This window comes from Herpailurus yagouaroundi, unplaced genomic scaffold (genome assembly GCF_014898765.1).
Source record: "Herpailurus yagouaroundi ecotype Mexico unplaced genomic scaffold, PumYag 77, whole genome shotgun sequence".
In the NCBI taxonomy this organism is placed as follows: Eukaryota; Metazoa; Chordata; class Mammalia; order Carnivora; family Felidae; genus Herpailurus; species Herpailurus yagouaroundi.
Window position 1 is genome coordinate 29,820,723 of NW_024412388.1, and position 23,101 is coordinate 29,843,823.

Genomic DNA, 23,101 nt, shown 5'->3' on the forward strand with positions numbered 1-23,101 from the left:
CTTAGGCTTCTGTTCACTGCCAGCTGTTTCTCCCCAGATGGACACAGGGTGCACCCACAGAAACACAGGCACAGAGCCTTGCTCCTTTGCTGCTCTCCTTCCAGACCTTCCCCTTGTCAGCCCCCTGGTGCCCACCCTTCTGTCTCTCCTCTTTGCAAGAAGCACCTTGCAACAGGGTGTCGAGATCTCCCTTTCCCCAGGGTCCGTGGTTCTTTTTTTTTTTTTTTATTTTTTTTTTAACGTTTATTTATTTTTGGGGGACAGAGAGAGACAGAGCATGAACGGGGGAGGGGCAGAGAGAGAGGGAGACACAGAATCAGAAACAGGGTCCAGGCTCTGAGCCATCAGCCCAGAGCCCGACGTGGGGCTCGAACTCACGGACCGCGAGATCGCGACCTGGCTGAAGTCGGACGCTTAACCGACTGCGCCACCCAGGCGCCCCGGGTCCGTGGTTCTTCTACCCCAAACTGCATAGGCCACCAGACTCCGGACAACTGTGCATCATTTCAAGAAGCCATTCGAAGATAGATACCTTTCTTTTCCCAAAGCCATTCTCACCTAGAAGGGCAGACAGGGGTCTCATTATTTGTGAGGATGAGAAAGATACAAACAAGGAAATATTAATTCAAGCAAAAGGTTCACTCTTTCTTTTTTATGTACAAATTATGCAACGTAATTGTTTTACGGTGATTAATATTATTTCAGGGGCCTAACAAACAGCATTTACAATGCAAATCTCCAGGCTGCAGAAAGGTACGGCAATCAGGAGGCGAGTGGTGGCTGCTGGATGCCGTGAGGCTGGGCTGGAGTGAGGGGGAAAGGGTCACACGGCTTCCCTTCGAACACGGTGTCCAAAGTCACACAAGCCCACGGTGGCTTCTCCCTCTCCCCTCCCAGCAGAGGCTTCAGGAAGACTCTCCAAATCCGCTGAGGGTGCCTTCTGAGCATTATGGCAATGTCTCCACTTCCACTCTCCCTTCCTGAGGTTTCCCTTTAAAAAGTCACATGCTTTCACTCCTAACCAAGAGAAAGGCACATGACTAGCTGGTGGGAAGATGGGGTATTGGAAAATAACAACATGGGGAAATGTGTCAAAAATACCCATCTGTTCTAATCTATCCCCTCATTAATAACCTCACCTCCCCCCATTGAGGCAGAAAATGCAGGAGGCCTCCCACTGTGCTGTATCCACCACCCCCCCCCCCATCTCCTGGTGCCATCTCAGTCGCGTGATCTCATGCTTTGATGTCCTTCGATTCCTTAAAAGTGTGATTAGCACACACTTTGCACACACGCAGCCGGTTTTAGTCGCTGTTCACCAGCGAGAACCCCCCAAGCTTGACACCAAGTGTCCTTGTGAGATGGTTGCTCTCTCTAACTCAGCTTCCCTGCGCAGAAGAGCTCCTGGTACAGGATGAAAAATCACCTGCTCAAACAGCACAAAACACATCCCAGGGAAACCTCCGTTGTCACTCTGGGATGCGATTTCTCTGTATAGCGTCGCTTGCAACGTCCTGTGTTATAAATGTATAAATTCAATAAGTGTGAAATTTTCTAGAGAGAGAAAAAAATCGTAGTATGGCAACTACATGGCTGAATCGTTAATTTGTTAGAGCAACAATATCACTGCAATGTTGCAACTGGTTTCCTTAGTAACATGTTCAAGTATATGGGAAAACATTTTGGGGTAATAAAATGTTCCCATTTGAATTTTGAATAAACTTTCACATGAGGTAAGGAAGTGATATTCTAAAAATAACAGATTAAGCAATCAATTAACTTATTCAGTTATTCCATGAAACTTTAAAGTATGCAAACGTTGTGCTTACTGGAAATACGACAGGTTACCCAGAATCGTGTCTGACTCTGCTGGTCAGTTAAATTTTGAAGAATTATTTGGGCATGTTTTCCCGTTTAACACTCAGCAATGGATAGAAACAGCTCACCTGGGTATTCTAAAATGAAGAGAGTTTATTCTTAAGGGTCCAATAATAAAAAATAGATTACCTCCTTGGTGCTAGAATTCAGCAGCCCAGATTTCCAAATCATATTTTCTAGGGCAATGGTTTTCAAACTCCACCATGCATGAGAATCCCTTGGAGGGCTTGTTAAAACAGATGGCAGGGCCCTACCAGTGCCTGTGATTCAGTAGCACTGAGGTGGGACCTGAGAATCTGCATTTCTGACAAGTCTCCAGGCAGTACTGATGCCTCCCGTTCAGGGACCGCACTTTGAGAACCATGTTCTAGGGGAAGCCTGCAATGGATCACTCCAGAGGCACCTGGGTGGCTCAGTCAGTCAAGCGTCCGACTTCGGCTCAGGCCATGATCCCACCATTTGTGGGTTCGAGCCCCGCGTTGGACTCTGTGCTGACAGCTTGGAGCCTGGAGCCTGCTTCGGATTCTTTGTCTCCCCCTCTCTCTACTCCTCCCCTGCTTGTGCTCTGTCTCTCTCTTTCTCTCTGCCAAACATAAATGAACATTAAAAATAATTAAAAAAAAATAAAGATAAATAAATAAATAAAATGGATCACTCTGGTCCTGAACCACGAAATATATACCTTAACAATGAACAGGTGATTTTCATATCACTCTAAGATAATCTGAATCCTAAAGCAACGTCACGGTCAGACCTTCTCTTTTCTTTTCTTATACATCGTTTATAAAAATCTTAAGGAGAAAGGTCCATTCTCCTGGAAGACAGAGAAATGTAGATGGACCCAGAGGCTCATACCTCTAAAGAGGACAAGTCAGGAGCTGGGCCCCTCCTGGGATCAGGCCAACATCACACAGTGTGGAGCAGGGACCCTATTTGTAATCACCTCCATTCTTAGTGCCTAGCGGACAGCCACACATGAAGCAGGAGCCCCATAAATGTTGGCTAGATGTGCTTCCATCCTTAAGGCCACAATCAGCGAGTACCTTGGTTTTGTTACGGATTTTCCTAAATGTATTCACAAAGTCATCGGTGACGGGGAAATGCTTAAATCACAGTCCTCGCCCTTTTGCTCCTGATATGATAATCCGGCTCTCCTGGTAGACAGTCAGCTTATAAAATGGATAGTGCCCTGGGCTGGAGTCAGGACATCTTGCTTCTGGTCCTGAATTTGCCCCAACTTGCCACTGACCTTGGGCTTTCTTTCCTCCATCCCCAGGAGGGTCAGACCAGCATTCTCTGACAATGCCTTCCAGCTCTGGTAATGCAGGAGTCAACCTTGTTTGGGTTTGGGTCTTTTGTTTTTGTTTTTGTTTTCCTCTTTCTGTACCAAATCAATTTCAGTCTGAGGTAAAGGAAATTCCCAAATTACTGTTTTGTATCTTGCGGAGGATTGCTTCCCACAGCTAATTTCTCAAGTTCAGTTTCCTTCCTCCAGAAGCTTGCTGTGTCCACATTTCAATTAATTGCCTATTGGCACACACCCGACTCCAAATATTTGTGCAGTTCCCGAGAAAGCCTCATTCAGCTAAGTACCTGATCGCATCAACCTGCTCTCTGGTTCCAACATCTCAGAATATCCAAGCGAGGAAATATGCAAATGCCAAAGTCACCCAGAGAGAATTCATCAGGGGAGGCAGTCATTGGAGGCAGAAAGAAAAGCTCAAATGAAAGATATTATCGCTCACTGGAGATGAAGGAAATCGGGGTGGGGGAAGGGAGGAAGTGGAGAATCTGGAGACTGGAGATGCTCGCACCTAACGGCACAGGATACGGTGTCTTCAGAGAAGGGCTGAGCAGATCGGCTGAGTTACAAATACACTATGGCAGCAGTTGTCTTAGAAGTCGCAGAAATGGGAGTGTTATTAGAGAGGTTACCCCAAGTCTCAGTGCCAAATAAATTCAGCGCTCCTACTTGCTGACAAACTCCTACCATTAGAATCACTCTTCAGTGTGTTTTATAACACTGCAAAATGGTTGGGATAGAGTGCTTGCTAACAAAAGTGGTAGAGGCAAAATTATAGCAACACAGGATCTCCGGTGCATCGGGGAAAAAAAGACAGGAAAAATATTCCAACGCTGGCTTGCCTCTGGGTAGTGAGACCATCAACAAGTTTGTCCCCTACGTATATATTCTTTCACTTTCCAAGTTTTCTGCCATTGATAAGTACTGCTCTTCTGCTTGTAAGGTTAAGCAAAGAGAAAACCTTTTAAAAGTTGTTTGTCACAATAAGAATGCTTTGAAGGTAAGCCACTGACTTCAAAAAGCTCCTGGTAACATGCACATCTATCACTTAAAAGGGACTGTCCGTTAATGGCTTTGCATCGTTTGGTTTGTCGTCTTGGCCACGCTCATCCTAGAAAGCCAGATCAGGGCCAAGAAGCGCTTTTCCTTCATCTGGCATCCTGTGAGCTTATACTGATCCAGGCACAGGATGGGCAATCAGTGTGGACCGAATTAATTGTACCAAAAACACAGAGCCGCAGATCTCAGAGGAAATGGAACCCAGGATGAGCTTTGAAAGAACAAGGGTGATCTGGAAAGGCTGGAGCAGAGTAAGCCCCAGGGGACGGTGTATTACAGGAGTCCCAGTGGAGAAGAAAACATCATGAGGGTCTTAAGCATAGGCCTGAGGAGGGGAGCAGAGGCAAAATGGAGTGGGGTGGGGACCCCCCAGGGCCTAAACTCCCTCATAGCACAGTTTCACCGATAGCCAGCCCTGTCCTGTGGCATAGTAGTAGCTCGACAGCTTTCGACGTTCTTCTGTTGAGCTCTGGTTTCACGGTTACTCCATTCATGGAGACACCAATCGCAAAATGGAAGTTAAGTGAAGGAAAACATGCAAACTTCTTCAGAGTTGGCTGGGTCTGCCTCACCTGGACCGAGGACGTGGTGCTGAGTGCTAAAGAAATCTCCAGGGAAATGCCAGTCACTTTAAAGTTTGAGCAGGAGCCCACAGCAAGACTAGGGGATGTAAGGAAGAAATAGGAGGCACAGCCAAGAAATCGAAGGACCAGGATGACAGAAGGACTTTGACAAAACATAGTGACACAATGTAGATGGGTTCATTGCCACCACACCTGTCCCCCCGCCCCCCTGCCCCAGGAAATGACTTATGTCAAGTAAATGGAAAAAATATTTCCCTGATTTTTCTCATTTGAGACAAGCCACTTACGCATAAAATTATACCTGCTTATTTAATACATATTTATTGAGTGCCCACCATGTATTAGGAGCTGAAAGGTGGTAATGAACAGAGCAGTACCCTGGACTTGTGGAATGGGTGAGCTGGAAGGAACATTTACTCTCGAGTTTAGCAGCTGCCATCTACCGATGAAGAGATCACAGCCTACTACGGGGAAGCGGTATGACCAAAAGCTAGTGCATTTCCACCATCGCTGGTATCAGGAGGCTTTACGCCTCGTGACTTCTCGGGATTTCCCCTCCCTACCTGCAATGATGAAAGTTCTTACCCGCCAGGGCTTGTTAAAATGTCACCTAAGCTCCATGAAGCTTTTCCTATGCCTTCCTTTGGGTTCCCACTGTCCTCTCCGCCCCTGTAACAGCATTTGTCACAGTCTGCCTTGAACTTTCGTGAGTACACATCCGTCCCCTCCGCTCCATTCGGAGCCCCCTGAAGGCAGAGATGACCTCCTACTCATCATACATTCTCAGCACCAGCGCGGCTGGAGGGAATAACATTTATGGAGGAGCCACCCAAACCTGGAAACTGTGGTAAATACTTTTTATGCACTGTCACGTGTAATCCTCAAGATGGATATTTGATTTAAAGACGAGGAAACAGGGGCACTGGGTGGCTCAGTCGGTTAAGTGTCTAATTCTTGATTTCAGCTCAGGTCATGATCTTGCAGTTCATGGGTTCGAGCCCTATGTCGGGCTCTGTGCTGACAGCGTGGAGCCTACTTGGGATTCTCTCTCTCCCTCTCTCTCTGCACCCCCCCCTCTCTGCACCTCCCCCCTCTCTATCTCTCTCAAAATAAATAAACTTAAGAAAATTAATGTAAAGATGAGGAAACAGACACTCGGAGAGCTTAAATAACTTGCTCAAAGTCACAAAGCCAAGTGAAGAAGCCACAATTCAGCCAGTTCTATCTAGCTCCAAAGCTAGAGTTCTCAGTATCTATCATCTATCTATCTATCTATCTATCTATCTATCATCTTCCTATCTATCTATATTCTCTGCTCTGTAAACTCTGTAAACTCCATGAGGTCAAAGATGGTGCCTGTCCTATACATAGCACTCAGCACGGTATCTAACACTGCGGTATCCTGCTGGTCACATAGAACAACCCTGAGTCCATGTGGGAGGGACCTACACAAATGCGTGAGTACAACAAGGCCAGGGCAATTGGGGTCATTGGGGAGGCTGTCTACCAACAGAGGGTACCATGTAGAAAGTTGCTACTTAAACAGTTCTGCCGTTACCATGTTCAAGGGCAGAAGTGAAAATGAACTCACGGTAACCTTAAAGCAAAAAACAAACATAAAGCGAGCCCTCAGAAGACAAGGATATAATTTCCTAGAGATGCAGAACCATATGGGCAAGCAATAAAGCCAGGTAGGGGCCGGGAAAACGGCGATGCAACCAAGATGCACGGAAGAGCAGGGATGGGATGCTGGGACTATTGCAGTGGCAGGGTATGCAGAGGCACCCTTAGGAGAAGCCTGGCACACAGCGCAGGGCTGAGAAGACCCTCGCTGTTTAAATCCATTTCACTTCCTAATCCCTGAGCCAAACCCGCCAGGGGACTGCTTTCCTTCCAGTTTATTTCCAGCTCCTGTCCGTTCCCCACCTCTTCCCGGCCACTGCTCCCTGGCTTTCCCTCAGTTGCAAACACCAGATCGAGATTGTCCAAAGCTCCAGAGTAAACCAGAGAAGGCTCAGTGGGTCCACATTTCCATCGCCTTCTTCTAACTCCAGCCAAGAAATGACCACGTGGAGAACACAACTGGGAGACTGGTAAAAAAACACTGAGATGGTTTCCCACTGGGCCCCTTCGATATTTTTTTTAGTATTTACAAAAAGGAAAAAAAATCTACCTCTCCGTTTACCCGCTTTCTTTCGTTGTGGGCTGAGAGCTAGACAACACATGGACGTCCTCTGTGCACTACCTTCTGAGAAGCTCAGACCCAGTCGGAAGCTCGTGTGGCTCCTCGACTTGGGCCTTCCTTACAGGCAACGGGAGGGCCGGCTTCTCCTTCTGCTCCCCGTGGGGCCCAGCCCCGTGCTTAGAAAAGAACTCTCAAGAAGATTTGTGGGAGCTCAACATTCGAACACCTCAACCCCCACCCCCAAAATTTCCAACCTTCCTTTTGCTTTTTTAAAAAAACCGTCCTGCAAGATCTGTGTTTTTAGTGTGACCTACCTCAAATCCTTTTTGTAGGCAGGCAGGGAATAAGTGAATAAATAAACAAGTAAGTGAAAACTGGACTCCCTTCTGCCTGGGGGTACTTGTGTAGGGCTTTATCAGCTCCACTTCCAGAAAATCCACCCTAACGGAGACTGAGCTAAGAAACAACAGTTTGAGAACTCAGCGGGTTCCTGGTTTTTTTTTTTTTTTTTTTTTTTTAACCTAGATAAGCCTGGGCGCCTCCAGTAAATTCCCCTTTGATTGGTATGTTTCATCAGTTGAACTGTAATTGGTGCAAACAGGTAATTTGGAGATTACAAGATTTATTCTTCTATAACAGTGATTACTGATTGCTAATGATAGTGCTGATTTTTAGGTGTTTAAAACCTTGACAGTTACAATACTCAAGTGATTTACTACAGTGTCTTAGAGATAGCCTCCTTCAGTTCCCTGAGGACAGAGTCTGTCTGTGTCCTCCATGAGCTCTGCCCAAAGACCCATGGGCGTGTGTGTGTGTGAATAAATGCTTATTAATATTAATATTATTAACAATAATAATGACTACAGACTATAAAGCCTTCATCCAGAATAGTGAGTCACTCAATCCACTTGTAATTTCATGGATTTTGAAGTGTATTCCTTTTCTTCCCAGTGCCTAATTCAATGAGGTGTTAGGATTATTAGCTCTAGAAATAATTGGCCTTAAAGGTACATCATAAAAGGCCGAAGTCATAAACTCTCCTCCCTGACATTTGGAGAGGCTCTAGTTTGGAGGCACTCAGAGGACCCAGAACTACCCAGTAGCTGCCTTCTTGCCACCCCAGGGAAAGGAGCTAGACAAGGCTGCCCTGGCCGGGTGCCAGCTCAGGAGCCGGGCACCGCCTTTGGGCGCACTCCCTTGTTATCCCGTGTTAACAGGCCGGGCGCTAACATGTCAAAACACTGGCGTGTGAAGTGAATGGAAAGTGGCAGTGCCCAGACAGGAAAGTTGCCCTCCTCCACCCAGGGGGCCCTGCACGCAGGGTGTGGGCGCCCAGTCCTCCCAGGATTAAGCCTGGCACTCACACACTTGCCAGTAAGGAGCACCGACGTGATAAACTCAGGCCGACTAACTCAGAAACATGTACCCAATTACCACTGGGTCGGGCCTTGTACCCAGCACATAATAGCAACTCCTCAGCCTTGGTATCTGTTCATTTTTCTTTTTTGTTGAGACTATAAGTGAGGAACAGCACATGCCACCCCCCATTTCCTGCCGCTGGGTCTCAACACGAGCTGTTCACTGCATATGTGACACTGCACCTGTTAGGGCAAGGCCAGCTCAGAGCCACTTCCGTCTCTGCCTCTCCCTTCCTTCTCCTATCTATGCTGGGTAACGCCTCCCTTCTCTCAAGTCCCATAAAATTCTGCTGGCACTCTGAAGGGGTGGGTGACCTTTCTCTGAGCAGTGCCAGGCATCTTGGCATGGGGTGCCCTCTAGTCTGCAAGAATACCAAAGAGCTTGGTGTCCTCCTTCCGCACTCAGCCTACTGCCTCATGTGTAACCTAGGTTCCAGAAGGTTATCTGACACAAGCAAAAGCTTTCCTCTTGGTGGGTAGAGTCATACAACTTTAGAGCACTCAGTGCACCACTGAGGAAATCTGTCTGACCCCTTGACCTCAGGGAGGAAGAATCAAAGGCTTAAGTGGGAGGGCAGAGTCGCCCAAAGACTTTTGGTCAATGGTGATATACGACAGAAGATTTCTTAGCTAGAAAGTTCTAAGAAAGAGTCGCTTACAAGTAAACGAACAAAAACTTCCTAGACCTTTGGCTCTCAGGAAAGAGCAGATCTTATGATTAAACCCAACATTCGTGGCCATCCAGGTGTCTGGCTATTTGTGGTGTGAACACAGGCACATCCCATATTCGAGGCCACAGTGAGAATCACCACACCAACCCTTACATGGCATTTAACAATATGCACATATGCCATATGGTCCTTCTAACAATTTTTAGTGTACTTGTTCCTACCATTTTCCCTAAAAGGAAACTCTGGTGAAAGGTTTTGCCCAAAGTCACACAGCACGTGGGAAAGCTGGGTCTTGACCCCAGAATTTTGATTTCAAGCCCCATATTTGTGTCTTTTGCCCCAAAGCTGCCCCTCTCAGCTCAACTCCATGGAAACAAAGTCTTAGTACCTCTCTTTGGCCTGTAGTTTCTGGAGACAGGTGCTTTTAAGCAGGTTTTATCTTTTACTTTCCTCATGTAACCCTACCACGTATCCAGCAGATTGTTCGCATCCTGCTTTTAAAAGCCTCTGAAAGGCTGCATATATGAGGCTTTCTGGGGTGTCAACCCAGAAATAGGGGACTGTGGTCTGGCCTGGATGACATCAATACCTTGCCCCTTAGGCCAAGTTCAAATCTGCCACAGTCTATTCTTTCCTGAAGAATTGGGGAAGGTTTGCTCTTGCCAGGGGACCCTCCCATCACCATCAACATGAAGTTACAACATAATTAATCTCCACTTGAGACAGAAGAGAAACGCGGGAGTGTTTGGCCTGCTTCCCGTGGCTGACGCATCCCTCTCCCCTGAAGGAGAAAGGAACGAGGTTACAAACTAAACTGCTGGACTCAGGTTGGCTCCCCTAGCTTTTGTTGCAGGAGGCACGATGATTTTGAAGTAGAAAGAAGCAAATCCAGCTGTCAGCTGGAGTAGCTGTCAGGACAAACTCACACTGGTGAGCTCCTAAAGACTCTTCTAACATATCAGCCGCATGGTCACTCTCTGGGGCTTTTCTGACTAGGATCAAGTCGGTATTTGACAATGCGCTTAAGCCCCGTCAAACAGGGGAAGTGGTGGGGACCAGGCCAGATCGTCGGTCCTTCTCACTCTTGTGAGGACCTATGGTCCTCACTGCTCCATGTTGACTTTGAGAACTTCATTTGGTCATTGCATAAGGCCAAGGTAAGTCTCTCTTACTTTCTGTCTCTCAAGGGCTTTGAGCACAGCAGAGTATTTTCCAGAGGATATGAAAGCAGAACCAGCCAGGAACGCAGATCATCATTCTCTACAAAGCTTCACAGGTGGTTGCTCCCTTTCTGTATTAAAATCTACGGCTACCTTTTCTCTCTCCCGCCCTCCCCCACTGCAGAGGCTTTGATGCAATCATCAGCACCTCGACATGATTTTGAGCAATCCCCATTCACACGCACACCCAGAGTCTTGCTTAAATACGACATGAGTCATCATTTCACATTCATTACCAGCCATCTTCAAGGATCCCAAGAGAAGCTTGGTCTGATAGTCTCTAAGGTGAGGAGTCTGGGTTTGCTGATTACAAGTGAGAACCCGGTAGAACTTCCCAGATGAGCAGCTGGGCACCAGCTCAGTGAGTTCATCCCCCAGCGTTGCTGCTGTGTGGTCTCGGGTATTCAAGAGCTCAGTTGTCAGAAACATGCACCAACCTCTGCCATCCTGGTGGTATGGAAGATCGAAGAAGGCTTTGGGCCAGATGACTTCATGAATTTCTTCCCCCTGCTCTGGCTGTTCCTTTCTGTGACATCATAATGATAGCAGTGGGTGGGCCCCTGGAGCTTATTCCAATTTGAAGGAAAAACTCTTAGGTGTGTGTTCTCCATTCTCCTTCTCCTCATGTTCCCTTCCTCCTTTCTAGCACTCACAAACCAGGGCTAGGTCAATGACACCCATCCAGACACAATATTCCCAGAGAAGACAGGCCAGGGGCCAATGGCCCATAAAGACATCTTGAGGTATGCGGTATGTCTTTTCTGCATCAGGGGGAACAGCCCTAGTGAGGACATGCCTTGGCAGAGAAGAGGAGGGACTCACATTGCAGATGTGGTATCTCTTTCAGCATCAAACGGCACCGGCAGGCACAGGCCCCAAACTCCAGACTCTACTCATGTACTGAGCCAACCCCTTGAAGCCATGACAAATCCTCACAAAGCTTGGTGAGCTCACAAGCTAAAGCTGCCAACAGAACTACCCAGGGAGCCCATCCTGAGATGTCGGGGCCCAAGGTGGAAAGCTCCAGCTCTGTACACCCTCACCCTAGAGAATTACTGCTGAACTACAGAAGAAAGATGGGGCATATTTCTGGGGCCAATCAGAACCCCCTACTCTCCTTCCTGAGCAGACCACAGACCATCCCACAGGACTGCACAGGGGTGTAGAGGGGCACAGGAGGGCACTGAATGCCCTCAGTGACCTAGTTCCACCCCTCCCTCCCCCCACCCGTCCAGTGATTCACTTCCAGCAGGAAGGTTCTGCTCACATGAGAGTCATGGAGGTGGCAATGGAAAAAATCTCTGCATATCTTTTCTAGGGCTGCCACTACAGCTGGGCAGCTTAAAAACAACAAATTTATTCCCTCACATTTCTGGATGCTAGAAATCCAAACTCAAGGGAACAGGGCCATCCATGCTCCCTTTGAGGATTCTGGGGAAGAATCCTTCCCCGTCTGTCCCTGGCTTCTGGTAGTTGCTGGCAATCTTTGGTGCTCCTTGGCTTATAGATGCATCATTCCAAACTCTGCCCTCATCATCACATGCCCTTCTTATAAGAATGGCCCTTGTTCAATTTAGGGCCTACCCTAATCTACTATGACCTCAGCTTAACTTAAAATTCAATCTGCAAAGACCCTATTTCCAAATAAGGCCACATTCTGAGGGTCCAGGTAGACATGAATTCTGGAGTGACACTGTTCAACCCACTAAAGTTACCCCAGCTTCAGAAGCCTACACCGACTGCTAGTGTCGGTGTTTCATGCACCAAACCCAGCAATTGGAATAAGCTCCAGGGGTGCATCTACTCTATCCTTGCTACTCAACAAGAAAGGGAGAAGAGGTTGATAGAGCACAACACAGGTGGCAGTTATGGAAGAAATAAGACTATTTCGCCTAAAAAATAAATTGGAGTTCAACATGCAGGCTGCACGAGAGGGGAAGGGGGGAGCGTCAATGGGCAGGAAGAGCATCTGAGCCCGCAAGCCCTGCCCGCCTGGAGGTGTGCTGGGCAGGCCTGGCCGGCACATGGAGCATTGGAGCAAGAGCTGAACTGCAAAGGTCAGCAAGGGCTGGATCACAGCAGAACTTGCCAGCCACACCAAGGAGCTTCAGACCTATTTGCAGACCAAGAGGGAGTCACTGAAGGGTGTTAAGCAGAAGAGGGACTGAGATTTCCCATGCAGGGAGGTGGCAACTTTGTGGTAAGTGGGTTAGAGTAGCATGGAGGCAGTATGTGGGATTTGTTACAAGTCATTTATCACAGATAATAAGTGAAGACCAAAGAGAATTTATTTTTTAATAAAATTTATTTTGAGAGAGAGAGAGAGAGCACACGAGTTAGGAAGGGGCATAGATAGAGGGAGACAGAGAATCCCAAGCAGGCTCCCCTACACGGGGCTCAATCTCATGAACCAAGAGATCGTGACCTGAGCCGAAACCAAGAGTCTGATGCTTAACCAACTGATCCACCCAGGAAGATTTATTTACTTTCATAAGTTACAGTTGATCCAAAGATTATGCTTATAATAGCACCACACTCATTCTCTTGCATTCTGATTATTTTATTGTACATCAGGTGCTTATACCCAACAGTAGGAAGTGCCAACATCACCCCTCTTGTGGCACCATGGTCAAAAAAAAAAAAAAAAAAAAAAGCTAAGGACACTGCCCTAGATGGGTGACCTAGATGCTCAGCTATGACTTCACAGAAATTCAGGAAAGAAACGAGAAGGATTTAAGACCAACGGTTTTCAAATGTATAGCCATTCAATGCTCTTCAAATAATATGAAAAACAGATAAGCATGCAATTGCTCTGTTTATATCGGGGATGAGAAGCCACCTATACAGCTTGCTCAATACCCCCTTCCGCTGCAACTTCAGAAGGCCCCCAAAGGATGAACAAAACAGTTTGAAAGCCACTGGCCTAGACCAATGGGGAGAGGGTAGCAATGAGCATCTTGAGAGACAGTGAGATGCAGAAAGCTAGGAATCAACGTCTCAGTTGTGGGCTCAGGATGGGCAGAAAGGGTGCAAGAATGGCACGTTATTGGACGAGTTGCTAGAGTTTCAGGTTTTTTTCTGGTCTGAGGAACTGGGAGGGATAGCAAAGAAACAGGTTGGGGAGAAAGATGAAGCCTTCCATAAGCTGAACTGCATGTACATGTGGGACACACAGCCAGGAGGCCAGGGGAGAACTGGAAGAGGGAGCTCAGGAGAGATGTCCCACCCAGAGAAATGGATGGGGAGTTCATCAGTATTTGGTGGCAACTGGGGTCCAGGGGAAAGAAAAAGCCACCCAGAAAAACAAAAACCAAAACATGATATAAGAGAAAAGAAAAGGAGGGAGCACCTGGATGGCTCAACCGGTTGAGCATCCTACTCTCGATTTCGGCTCAGGTCATGATCTCTCAGTTTGTGAGATGGAGCCCCATGTTTGGCTGTGTGCTTGACAACATGGAGCCTGCTTGGGATTCTCTCTCTCCTCCTCTCTCTGCCCCTCCCCTGTGCACTCTCACTCTCTAAATTAATTAATTAATTATTAATTTTTTTTTAAATACAGGGAAAAAACCTATAGGATCTTGATAAATAGCAATATTTAATAGGTGCTCAGAGAGACCAGGGGGTAAGCAGGCTCCCTCTTAGGAGCAAAGAAGGAAGAGAGAGAAGGGATAATCACCACACATTTTCTTTTTATTTATTTTTTAATGTTTATTTATTTTTGAGGGAGAGAGACAGAGTGCGAGTGGGGGAGGGGCAGAGAGAGAGAGGGAAACAGAATCTGAAGCAGGCTCCAGGCTCTGAGCTGTCAGCACAGAGCCCGATGTGGGGCTTGAACCCACGAACAGTGAGATCATGACCTGAGCCAAAGTCGGATGCTTAATCAACTGAGCAACCCAGGAACCCCGATCACCACACATTTTCTATGTTCCCAAGACACTGAGGTTATTCTCACAGTCTAAGAACATCACAAAGAATTATTGTAGAGAGCTAACTATTTCTTCATTTCAACTGGATTCAGGGATAGGGATTTTCTCTTTTACAAATACATCTCATGCTTAACAGAGGCCCTGGAATGGAAGTGCTTTATAAATATTTGTTGAATGAGTGAGTTAATTAATGAATCTTTAAGAACTGTTTGGGGAAAGCATTACAAAAGCTTTAAGAGCCGAGCAGAAGTATTGAGGGATCAGGGTAAACTTGAGGACCATCTGGAATGTTCCCCAGGAGAGAAAACACACCAAACTGTGTGTTGGCTCCCCGAAGACCCACATTGGGCAAGATTTAGGGAAGAACAATAGAAGCAAAGGGAAGCCAGCCCAAGTGGCCTTCATGGCCCTGGAGCACAGGTAGACAACACTGCATGGAATGCAGCCAAACAGCCAAGAGGAAATGGAAATTATGGGATGCGCTTAAGGAAACTTAAAGTAATAAAAATAGAAATTCTGGATTTGGGTTCTCACTTACTATTGAAACTATACTTGAGAAGTGGGGCAGACAGCCCTGGGGGGAATAATGCCAAATCAGCAGCATAGCTGCCTTGCCCTTGGAAATTAGGCTTACTTTCACTCCTGACCCTATCAGCAAAATCTAAGCTCCAGCAATGTTTCCTTCTTCCAAACAACCAAATACAGTGGCAGATCTCAGACCAGGGAGAGCAAAGCCCCCTGAAGGGAACCATGTCCAGAGTCTACCTACTTTGGCAGACCCTCCCTGTGATATTCGACAGGAAGGGTACCCCCTACTGGGCAGAAGTTTATTTGCTCCTTAAAAAGGAAGTCCTCGATTTGCCTTTTATGTTATGGAAAATAGAGAATAACAGAAATTCACACTGTGCAATTAGCTAAGATAGGACCCTATGCATAGTTCAGAAGGTTAGGGTGACATTAAGGCATGCTCCTACTTGGGAAGACCAGGGTAAATAACATGTGGACCAAGAACACAGCTAGGTTGTAGGTTGTCCCCATAACCCTAGAACGGAGGACAGGTAGGAGCTAAAGTACATATATATATACATATGGATATATATATATATATATATATACATTTTTTTTTCTTACATGATACTGTCTATAGTGAACTATCATTCCTTTGGCCATACATCTTCAGACACTTCTAGGCATTGTGTACTGAAAGTCGTCCTTTCCAGCATGACTTCCAAATGGTCTTAGCGTACATCAGAGCATTCTGATCACATATTTCTTGGCTTCTTTTCAGTGTTTTATCACTTTGCTTGGTTTTAGAAAATGTTTTTCCACCCACTGGATGGATGCAACCAAATTCTGATATGGATGAGAACCCAGAAAGGAGTGATCCCAAAGTTCCTGAAGGATGGAAGGGTGCAGAAGGGCATTACAAGGGAAATAAGTAAAATGGGATGGGGATCAGAGAGGAAAGAGGTAGTCTGGAAGGATACTAAGGTTTTAAATGTTGCTGTCTCTAGGACAAGGAATGTTCTAATTTTCCCCTTTTCATTTAGGTCTATCAGCCTTTTCCACTTTTTCTCCAAGAAATTGGTATACTCTTATTTATTTATTTATTTTTAAATGTTTATTTATTTTTGAGAGAGAGAGAGAAAGAGTATAAGCAGGGGAGGGGCAGAGAGAGGGAGACACAGAATACAAAGCAGGCTCCAGGCTCTGAGCTGTCAGCACAGTGCCTGACGAGGGGCTTGAACCCACGAACCGAGAGATCGTGACCTGAGCCAAAGTTGGACGCTTAGCTGACTGAGCCACTCAGGTGCCCTGGAACTGTTATACTTTTAAATAGTAAAAAATAAAAGTTATGTTGTGACAAAAATCAAATTAATAAGATCTAAATATCCTAAGGTAATATTTCTTAACATGCTTTATTTTTTTTAAATTTTTTTTTAACGTTTATTTATTTTTGAGACAGAGAGAGACAGAGCATGAACAGGGGAGGGTCAGAGAGAGGGAGACACAGAATCTGAAACGGGCTCCAGGCTCTGAGCTGTCAGCACAGAGCCCGACGCGGGGCTTGAACTCACGGACGGCGAGATCATGACCTGAGCCGAAGTCGGCCGCTTAACCGACTGAGCCACCCAGGCGCCCCATTAACATGCTTTATTAAAAAAAATTTTTTATTGTAGCAAAATATACAAATGTTTTACATTTTAGCCATTGTTAAGGGTACGATTTGGTGGCATTAAGTATATTCACAATGTTGTACAACCATCACCACCATCCATTTCCAGAAATTTTTCATCATCCCAAATAGAAGAAACTCTGTCCCCATTAGACAATAACTTCCCATTCCCTCCTCCTCCTGCCTCCTAGAAACCTCTATTCTACTCTCTGTCTCTATGAATTTGTGTATTCTAAATCCCTCATACAGGTGGGATCATACAGTACTAATCAATTTGTATCTGACTTATTTCACTTGGCATAATGTTTTCAAGGTCTATTCATGTTGTAGGATGTCATTCCTTTTTAAAGCTGAATAATATTCTACTATATATCTATACCACATGTACTATTTTTAATGGACACTTGGGCTGTCTCCACCTTTTGACTGTTGTAAATAATGTTGATATGAACATTGGTGTGCAAGTATCTGTTCAAGTTCTTGCTTTCAATTCTTTTGGGTATATACCTAAAAGTGGAATTGTTAGGTCATATGGGAATTCTCTAGTTAACTTTTGAGGAACCTCCATACTGTTTTCCATAGCAGCTGCACTATTTTATATTTCTACGAGTTTCCAACTTCTCGACATCCTCATCAACACTTGTTATTTTCCTTGTCTTGTATTATAGCCATCTTAATTTGTGTGAAGTGGGATCTCATTATGGTTTTGATTTGCATTTCCCTGATTAAGATGTTGAGCATCTTTTCTTGTGCTTGTTGGCCATTTGCATGTCTTGTTTGGAGAAATGTCTATTCGAGTCCTTTGCCCATTTTTGAATTGGATTTTTTTGTTGTTGTTGAGTTGTAGAAGTTCTTTATATATTCTAGATATTAATCCCTTATCACATCTATGATTTGCAAATATTTTCTCCTGTTCTATGGGTTGTCTTTTCACTCTCTTAAAAGTGTGCTTTAACAGACAAAAACTTTTTAATTTTGATGAAGTCCAATTTACCTAATTTTTGTTTTGTTGCTATGCTTTTAGTCCTGTATCTGAGAAATCATTGCCAAATCCAATGTTATGAAGGTTTTCCCCTGTGTTTTCTTCAAAATATTCTATAGTCTTTAGTTCTTATACTTAGGTCTTTAACCCATTTTGAGTTAATTTTGTATATGGCATAAGATAACAACTTCATTCATTTGCGTGTGGGTATCCAGTTTCCCCAGCACACCATTTCTTGAAAAGACTGTCCTTTCTCCTACTGGATGGTATTGGAACCCATGTCAAAAATTATACCTGCCTTTTATATTATGAAAGATGATAGATTTTAATGTACTCTCTGGATAAGTGTGAAAATAAAATAGCAATACCTTTCACTTGCATAAAAGGAGGTGATGACATAAGCCTATACTCATTCAGTGCTTTATGAATGAGGCATCATTAACGTCACTGTGGTGTTATATCGCCATGAACATCATATTATAGAGTGGTTTATACCCACTATTTCTTGTGATTCCCACCTTCCCTCTGTAAGGTAAGCAGGACAGTAATAGTCTCATTATATAGATAAGTAAGTTAGGTTCAGAAAACAGCAAGGAATGGGGCACCTGGGTGGCTCAGTTGGTTAAGCATCTGACCAGCTCAGGTCATGATCTTGCAGTTCATGAGTTCAAGCCCTGTGTTGGGCTCTGTGCTGACAGCTCAGAGCCTGGAACCTGCTTCGGATTCTGTGTCTCCCTCTCTCTCTGTCCCTCCCCTGCTCATGGTCTTTCTCTCTCTCTCTCTCTCTCTCTCCCTGTCTCAAAAATAAATAAACATTAAAAAATTAATAATAAAAAAGAAAATAGCAAGGAAGTGGCAGAACAAAGGACATGTTTTTTTCACCATCACATAAAAGGGACATCGGAAACAAAGCAACTTTTACACTGAGATCTGGTTCCAATGTTCCTCTTACTGAGAAACTTGTTTGTCTTCCTTCACCCTGAAACAGAGATGGTTTACTGCTCTCTACCTTGAACACAGAAGGAAACAAACGTAACAAGAGGGTAAGAAGTTCGCATACAGCAAGCCCAGAAATCAGGGCAAGAACCAAGAACAGATTCAGAACTACCACAGTCTCACCAGGGCTTCTCTTCAATAATTTTAAAGGCTTAAATGTGAAATACCAAATTCACACACAACAACTCCTGGCCAGATAGTCCAACGAAAGCACAATCGATGTGACCTGCTGCAGGACAGGGAGCTGAGCTGGAACTGATGCAAAGATGGCTGTTTGTTTAGGAGACAGGTATATGTTCCCTGAAATGAAATTTACTAGGCACCTACCATGGACAAGATGTGTCAGGAGATGTGCAGATACAAAGACAGGAATCCTTGGGAGGCTTCAAAATGGAGCAAACTAGGAAACAGGAAAGAACTCCATTAAGGCAGCAGTATGAAGTGCCTTAAGAGTTTCACCTGAACCTTCTGGAAGGCTGCTCCTGTCAACTAAGGAAGATCTTGAAGTTCATCCGTAACAATGTCCCTTTGGTTAGTCTCCATCAAAAGCCTGTGGGTGGATTTAGTCCACCTGTATGGAGCCCTCAATATGCAAAACCTCTTCTAGATCTTCAAGCACTAAAGGGAAACACAGCCTTCCTGATATAATAATGGGATGGATGGTGAAGCTATAAATTTATTTGGATTTATGATCTGACTCTCTCCCTTCCCTCCATCTGTGCCAAACCATCCGGGGACACTCCTGATTAATCATCTGTGGAAAAAGTACATTACTGCAAGGTGCATGTTCTCACTCAAGTGTTTTCAGCAAGACCCTGGGCAGAGGCTTTCAGGAAAGTTGCTGCTCAGAGGGCATCAAATATTTGGCCTTTCCTGTACGTCCATGCTGTCTAAAACTGGAATGGCAAGAATACCCTTGGGGGCAGGGAGAATAGGAAAGGTATGCAGGTTGGGCAGTCTAAGCCTCAGCGTGAGGCTGGGCAGCTGTCAACAAAGCCACCTGAACAGATGACTCTGGAAGCAAGATGTCCTCTTGTCTGTCCTGATAGCCTTTAGCCAGCCACAGGAGGGAGCGTGATATAGCGAGAAGAGGGAAGCTTTGGAGAAAGATTGGTTTAGATTCTGTTTTCTGCCTTTCCGTGTGTGAGCCTGAGCAAGGCCTCTAAGTTTCAGGGTCTTTTACTGAAAAAAGAGAGACCCCTGGCTATATGGACTGGTTGTGGTGGTGAACTTCCAAAATGGTTCCCAAAGAGCCCACCTCTGGGTACTCACACCTTCACATAACTTCCATCACTTAAGTATAAGCTGTACCAAGTGACTTGCCTCTCACGAAGAGATTGTGGCAGAAGTGATGGGATTGTCGCTGCTGAGATTAGGTTACAAGACACTGTGACTTCGCCTTGTTTGCCTTCCTTCTCTGCCTCTCCCCCCTTGCTGTGAGCTGCCCTGTGGACCAGTCCACATGAGAAGGAGCAGAGAGCAGCTTCCAGCCCACAGCCTGCAAGGAACCCTCCCAACAATCCTATAAACGAGCTCGGAAACAGTTCTTTTTCCAAGTCAAGCCTTAATATGACTGCAGCCTGGCCAGCACCTTATTGCCACTCATAAGGGACCAGAGCTGGAGGCCCCCTCTAAGCCCCACGCAGATTCCTGACTCCTTATTACCTATGAGGTAATAAGCTATTGTTTCAAACCACTAAATTTGGGGGTAATTTGTTATGCAGCAACAGATAACTAATGCAGAGGATTTAATAAGGGACCACGTACAACAGCCAGTCCGTTAAGTGGTAGCTATTATCCTTAGTGTGAGACGGACTGATTGCCTTCCAAGCCGTTTGTAGAAAAGATGGTGGTATGAGGATTGGGGGGCGGAGGGAGGGAAGGGGATGGCATTTTCCGGGAAATCATGAACTAAGCAGAAACTAAAAAGGGAAATAGAGCCAAATGCCAACTATCTTGTGACATGTGATCATCTCCCTTCTCCATAGTCCCAAAATATTTCATTTGTGCCATGATTATAGCACCAGCACGCCTGGCCCTCTGTCGTGCCCTTGCTCCCTTCTCCCTTACCCTGTCCTCAGACATGGGGACTGTGTCTTTATTTGCTGAATCCGTCACTATGTCAAACACTGTACTTTGCAAATAATGATGAGAAGAGCCCGTAATTCTTCCTCCTGTTTCTAAAAATTATTCTGGTAAGGTTTTCGTCCCATTTTTTTTTTTCTTATTGAAATTCCCCTTGTCTTTCAAAGTCCAGTTCACAGACGTCTTTCTCTGCACAGTCTTGATGACTTCTAGCTCTTTTTTCAGCAATATTCCCTCACTCCTTGATTCTCACAACAAACTCTTTGTTCCTCCAGTGAGTTCTTGTCTTCCCTGGGGCTCTTTGCTAGAACCTATGTGCTGTAACCGTCTCTCCCTCTAGATGGCAGCCTCTGGACCCGCAGGGGCAGTCAGTCAGTCCTCTTCACCCTCCCGAGCCCAGTGCCCACCCCAGGTTTGCAATGGGTTCTCAGAACTAATGACTGAAAGAATAAATTATTCCAAATGGTTCTCTGAGAGTTAAATAAACAAATCTCTGAGGACAAGATGGGGCGGGGGGGGGGGGGGGGATCAAGAAGGCAGGTCACAAATTGTAACAGATTTTTTCACCAAAGCCATAGGGGGCCACAAGTGCCCTCCAACCCAAACAAGTTTACAGAGCCTATGGGATCTCACAGGTTTTCTTCTCCAAGCACTCTGAGGATCCCTACTGACACCATCCTTAGGACAAAGAAAATGCAGCCATGAACACCACCCACCTTGAAAAGAAGAACAGGTAAGAAGGATAAAAACAGATGTTGTTAGAAACATAACTCAGGAGGGTACATTAACAAGCATGCCTGGAATTCATTGTCCACGGTGAAGGCCAACCTGTGGTCCTCTGCCCCCTCCCTGCTCCAGCACACCATTGATCAGGACCTAGGTCTGACAGGAGTTCACCTCCACGTAGAACTCAGTTCTGGGCTAAACAGGACCAAAGCCTTTGGTGATTTCTACCTCCTTTTGGACAAGGAGAGCCCAAGATGCCATAAAGAGGTGGAGAATGGGAGGTACTTGTGACACTGTGACAACATGAGGCCATCATGAAGCTAAAGCAGGGCAGTAACTCCTACAACTCATATTGGATGAGAGAACGTCCGTCGCCTTGGCAACGCCTTCTCCCTGCAGACAATCTCAACTCAAGGATGGCCAAGCCCCAGGTGAGGGGGAACCAGGTCCATCCACTACTGGGGTCCCAGTTCCTGAGGATAGGGCCTGGGTCTCCCTGGAGGCACAGACTGAGCCATAGGAGGTCTAAGTCTAGGCTTACTGTTTCTGGTGCCCTCATCTCAAAGGCACTGGTCAGCACCCATTTGTGCTGGTAACTAGTCACAATAACCCATCCAGGCTAGGGATAAGTTGGCTCCTGCCTGCCTGGTGGTACCTGGTCAGCACATACCCGTCTGGCAGTGGTTGATCAGTACTTGTCTGCTTGGCCTGATTTTCCAGCACTGTCTATGAGCAGACCTGTGAATTAAGTAAACACAACTGACAAGAAGACCTGGACTGGAAGAATGGATGAAAGTTGGAATAGAAGATGAAAGGAACAACCTTCCCATAATTTATAGTTTACAGGGTGTTTCTGTGTGGTTTCTTTCTTTTGATTTTTCCCCCCCTAACACTGGGGTCCAGGTGAAGTCGGCCCACTTTTACATGGGTATCCATTCCATTTATTTCACAGATATTTGGGGAGCACCTATTCTGGGCCCAACTCTTGGGAAGTTCTGTGGGTAGAGAGAGGAACAAAATGCAGCTCCTGTTCTCAAAAAGCATAACTCCAAGAGAGAAGAGGAAGACATCATTGTGCTCATCCTAATAACAGCTAACAGAACTGAGCTCTTCTGCACTCCAGGCACCGTCATTAGTAATAACTCATGGAATCCTCACAAAAATTTTGTGAAGTAGGCACCGCAATTATCCTTATTTTACAGAGAAGAAAACTGAGGTCCAGAAAGGCTAACCACATTTCCCAAATCCTCTCAGCTAGTAAATACAGAGGTAATATTTGAACCCAAGAAACCTGCTGTAAAGTCTACACCCTTAGGCACTATAGATAATCAAGCCCAATGTGATATGCTAAGTAGCAACTTAGAAATGACCACTTTGCTATTGTAGTGAGGAGGAATGAGTAAGGCAAAAGACTGGAGAATCTAGGGCAGGAGGTCATTTAAACAGGGCTCTTCCAGAACCCAAAAGACTCACATCACTTCTATTTTTAAGGCTTTGGTATATTAAAATAAATATATAAAGTCAAAGTTACAGAATTTTGGTATATTTGAGGCGTTTATACTTAACATCGATAGCAATACATATGTGATATAATGCAATGTAATTGTCTTATCATAAGATAATTCCAAGATTATGAAAACATACTGATTCATTGTGCATTTCGGGTAGGATGGTCCAAACAGATAAGGCTGCATGACAAACATGATCTTCTTTTGGTTCTGTCGATATATCTCTGTGATTGGATGGAAGTTTTCACTTGGAGCTAAGGTCAAACATTTAAATCTGTTGCTCCCTTGTGATGAGGATCTGGGAGCTAAATGGGGGTCTCCTATGACTGGCCTTGGCTTTCGACAATGTCTTTTTTTTTTTTTTTGAAAGTTTATTTATTTATT

General features: G+C 45.4%; 1 long non-coding RNA gene across 1 annotated transcript; it reads right to left on the reverse strand.

Annotated features, from left to right (window-relative positions):
- Window positions 1–624: 624 nt before the first annotated feature.
- Window positions 625–11,231, reverse strand: LOC121026888 (uncharacterized). Its single transcript, XR_005788480.1, has 3 exons — window positions 10,555–11,231; window positions 1,427–1,514; window positions 625–1,017 (listed from the first exon to the last, which is right to left on the reverse strand). It is a non-coding gene; the product is annotated as an uncharacterized LOC121026888 (long non-coding RNA).
- Between the last annotated feature and the right edge of the window lie 11,870 nt (window positions 11,232–23,101).